General features: G+C 42.8%; 1 protein-coding gene across 17 annotated transcripts in view; it reads right to left on the bottom strand.

Moving 5' to 3' along the window:
* Window positions 1-4,905, bottom strand: part of KIAA1217 (KIAA1217 ortholog) — an 815,330-nt gene that overhangs the window by 305,693 nt on the left and 504,732 nt on the right. The window lies entirely within an intron of this gene.

The following is a 4,905-nucleotide window of genomic DNA, read 5'->3' on the forward strand; positions in this document are numbered from 1 at the left end:
AATAGTTTACATTTACTCTTGTTCACACAAAGGAGCAGCTCAGAACTGTTCCTGCTGCCTATGAAAGGACGCAAACGCAGCAGAACTTCCTGTCACTGGGATAAAGCTCACCCCAGTCTCCACCTTTTGCTCTTCTCTGGTCCCTCCCTAAGGTCCTCCAGAATTCCTTTTTTTTTTTTTTAACTTTTTATTTTGCACTGGAGTATGCTGTTGAGTTGCTAAGTTGTGTCCAACTCTTTGCAGCTGCAAGGACTATGGCTCGCGGGCTCCTCTGTCCATGGGATTTCCCAGGCAAGAATACTAGAGTGGGTTGCCATGCCCTCCTCCAGGCAGTCTTCCTGACTGCATTTCTTACATCTCCCGCACTGGTAAGTGGGTTCTTAACCACTCCTGCCACCAGGGAAGCCCACATGCTGTGGGGCAACCAGGCCTCTATGCTGCAACTGCTGAGCCCGGGAGCCCCAACCAGAGAGTAACCCTAACTTGAGAGAAGCCCTTGTACCTAAATTAAGACCTAAAGCAGCCACGAATAAATAAACATTAAAAAAAAAAAAATCCTGAACTCGAGTTCCTGAGGAATGTTTGCTTTCACCAAATTATGTTTCTCCAGCTTAAAAAAAGTTAAGGAAAGAAAACTGGGAGGCAGGAAGGCCCTGCCCAGTCCACCTGCTGGTCCCTTCTCAGCCTCACATTGAAGAGAAAAGCAACATCTCCTCGGGTACCGCCATTTTCCAGGATGACTTTTTTTTTTTTTAAATAAACAGATTTTTGGAAACAACTTCCCATCAGGTTCAAAACAGGAGTGTTTCCGACAAACTGAAGTCGATGAATTGCAAGGACCCGGGTCTGAGCCTAAGCAGCTTATGGAAAACATCTTCCTTCTTATTTAGAAGAGCTTCACGCACGCCTCCCCCAAAGAAAGTCCTAGTTCCACATCCTGAACTGCTAGATTGCAGTGCCTTTCTTTCCGAAGAAACAATTCTCAAAATCTTTTTTAAAAGAGAAAACTACAACCCAGTTGACCTCTGAACAACATAAGTTTGAACTGGGTCGGTCCACTTATATGCGGAATTTTTTCAATAAATACTGTATATGTACTGTAAATGTGGGGCTTCCCTGTGGCTCATTGGGTAAAGAATCTACCTCCGATGCATTAGACACAGGAGACGTAGGTTCGATCCCTGGGATGGGAAGATCCCCTGGAGAAGGAAATGGCAACCCACTCTAGTATTCTTGCCAGGAGAATCCCATGGACAGAGAAGCTTGGCGGTCTACAGTCCATAGGGCTGCAAAGAGTTGGACACGACTGAACTGACTGAGCACGCATTCACTGTAAATGTACTTTCTCTTCCTTATGATTTTTTCCTCCAGTTCATTTGATTGTAAGATACACTTATAAATAAATAAACATACAAAACGTGTTAATCGACTGTTTATGTCACCTGTAAGGCTTCCAGTCACCTGGAACTAGCAGTAGTAGTAGCCCTACTACTAGTAGGCTGCTGCTGCTGCTAAGTCGCTTCAGTCGTGTCTGACTCTGTGCGACCCCAGAGACGGCAGCCCACCAGGCTCCCCTGACCCTGGGATTCTCCAGGCAAGAACACTGGAGTGGCTTGCCATTTCCTTCTCCAATGCATGAAAGTGAAAAGTCAAAGTGAAGTCGCTCAGTCGTGTCCGACTCAGTAGTAAATGAATTTTAGGAGAATCGAAAGTTATATGTGGATTTTATACCTGCACTGTTCAAGGGTCAACTGTAATGAAAGATCACAACTCCTTGTCCTAAGAGGCTTTTAAAATTCAGACATTACATCTTATTTGTAATATGCATCGGAGAAGGCAATGGCACCCCACTCCAGTACTCTTGCCTGGAAAATCCCATGGACGGAGGAGCCTGATGGGCTGCAGTCCATGGGGTCTCGAAGACTCGGACACGACTGAGTGACCTAACGTTCACTTTTCACTTTCATGAATTAGAGAAGGAAATGGCAACCTACTCCAGTGTTCTTGCCTGGAGAATCCCAGGGACGGGGGAGCCTGGTGGGCTGCCGTCTATGGGGTCGCACAGAGTCGGACACGACTGACTTAGCAGCAGCAGCTATGTTCTTCAATAGGAAATCTCGATACTACTAGTAAGTGATGGAGGCAAGATTTGCATCCAGGCAACCTGGGCCTTGAGTCCCTGTGTTCAGTTCCTGTGATTCAATAAATCTTTACTAAACCCTGATGGGTGCAAAACATGTTTCTAGATGCAATCACTACTTATGAGTCAGCAGATAATCTCTGAGCAATACATTAAGTGCAACAAAAAGCTTAATGGACTTCTAAAACAGGGTCTGTGGGTCAAATAAAAGAAAATTAGAATATTCATTAGTGACTCGGAACCTACGTGGAATTTCGGCACCCTGTGGCTGTTTGATTTCATGACTGGTTTCTACTTTAAACCTGCAGCACGGTGGTTCATATTTGGAATCAAAACTTTGAATGAAATCCATCTTTGCCTGCAGACTCTGCCCTTGAGATAATCAGAGCTTTGCCCCGGGTCCCAAACTAGAGCTGGGCACCATACAGTCTGCTGCCGTTCAGATAATCACTTTTAGTGAATTATCTAGGACAGAGTAAGTTCACCCTCGGTAGCTCAGAGATCAGAATGCTTTTAGGATTCCTCTCGATGACCCTACGACCACTCCTGCTAAGAACTTTCTTCTGGGAGTAGGGAACACTAACAATTCTGAACAGCCTGAGGTGGACAACTTGGAAACATCAGAGCAATCATTAGGAAAACTCTGGAACTAAGAGAGTGTTTTCTCTGGCTGAAAACACTGCTGTTAAAAATAACACAATGAAAAACATATTTGTCTCTGACACACAACGGATGTAGAATATAATTATGGACTGTTTTGGTCTGGGAGGGAGGTGCCAAGGTCTAGAATACAAAAGAGAAAAGACAGTGTGTCCGACCCTGGCTCCCTGTGGCTGTTCCCACAACCTCCCGGTGACTTAGTTTCTTGCTCAGGTAACAGCAAAACCCGACTCTTCTTGCAAGGCCCAGAAACATCGCAAGCAGGTAAGAGTCAACCCTGTAAGTCTTTGAAGGGAGAAGCTCTATCAATAGCTGCCAGGAAAAAGTAAAATAATATCACTTCTCTCTAGCCTGTCTAGAAAAAGTGCCACAAATATAATTAATGTAAAAACACGAATATCCCAGCTCCTTTGACACACTTAACATTTTGTATTTTAATTACTTTATAACAGAAGTAATAGTTGCCTCAGGCAGTCATTTCAGGAACCCATTAATGTTTTGTTTTGTTTTTTTTTAGAGATCTCTAAAAGGAGGGGAAAAAATAGCAGGAAATGTAGAAGGACAGCTTATGTTCTATATCTCAGTATCTCTCTGAGCCACGGTTTCTTCATCTGTAAAGTGGGAATTAAAAGAGTGGACTAATCTCACTGGGCTGTTACAGTGATAAGATGAAGTGAAAGATGAAACCCTGTTACCAACAGTTCAGGACCACAGAAGTAGTAAATAGAAACAACCGCTAATTCGTGGAGCATGCATTCTGAGAACTGTGCTGCACGTATTTTGTCCTCACCACACCATGATTATCACTCCCATCTCAGGGAGGAGAAAACTGAGGCTTAAGGACACGAATTTACTTTCCTAAAGTGACACAGGTAGGAGACGGATTCAACACCCAGGTGTTGTGATGTTAGGGACAGAGTTCTCCGTCACTCGAACAGCTTTTCTGCAGTAACTGGGGTGGTCACCCAACAATTTAATATGGATATCAATGCTGGAGTTAATTCACATAATTGGATGGCCAAATTTCAGGAGGCTTTCTCAAATATGCTAAATCCTGTCCACGTGCTCCTAAATAGTTTTGCTTTCAAAAGCCCAAATCCCCATTTCACAGGTATCTTTACTCTTAACGCTGTGTTTTCACCTTATGCGGTGCATGAAAGAGAAAAATAAATGATTTTCATTGCCTTTTCAGCTTGGTGTACCTAACTATTCACATGGCAGCCTGACGCCCCCAAGCTAACCCCTTTAATTCAACTTCGCAGACACACTGCTACCTTCGATTGTTATCACACCCATATCGCTGGCAAGACTGTTTACTCAGGCTTGCTAGTAACCGATGCAAACAGAAAACCTCGTACCACCAAAGTGAGGTTTCCTTCTGAAAGCACGCTTTAAAAACTAGTTTTATCAACCAATCCCCCCACCCTAGAAGCCTTTATCTGTCTTAGAATTTACAATTCCTACTTCCTTCATGCCCAGAAACCCTGATATCTCAAACAGGATATTTTTCTAGTCTTGTAAAACGTTGCTGTGAGAAAAATATACAGACACACTTAAATAAAAGTGTACAACACAACATTGTAAAGCAATTATCCTCCAATTTAAATAGAAAAAAAAAGTATAAGGTTCATAAACCTAGTTCTATATGATTCCATGGGTTGTATTTTGGGCATTTTGCAACTTGAAAATACAAAAATACACACAGTCCCAATTTCAGGTCTGTTCTAAGAGTTAAAGGAAAAAAAGAGAGCGAGAGCAAGAAACCAACATCTGGGAATAATCCACAAATATATATAATATCTCAGTTCCCAGATCGTCCTTCTAACCCTTATCTAGGCATTTTTTATAGCGTTATTCACAGGGCAGAATCAGCATAATGCATAATGCATCACTTGTTTTTCAGCTCTATTCAAAAATCTCAGTTCATTCAATAAAAAGCCCTGAAAAACACACCCCGAAGCAGGAACACTCAAACATTCGGTGTGGGAAAGCCATGCTTATTGATTCAGTGCTTCCTGCCAAGAGAACAATGCAGAGAAACAGACCTCACAATGTTTCCAGATAATTTTCTGCGAGAACTTGGAAGAAACAGAATCCAGATTTAC

Source organism: Bos indicus x Bos taurus, chromosome 13, assembly GCF_003369695.1.
Source record: "Bos indicus x Bos taurus breed Angus x Brahman F1 hybrid chromosome 13, Bos_hybrid_MaternalHap_v2.0, whole genome shotgun sequence".
Taxonomy (NCBI): domain Eukaryota; kingdom Metazoa; phylum Chordata; class Mammalia; order Artiodactyla; family Bovidae; genus Bos; species Bos indicus x Bos taurus.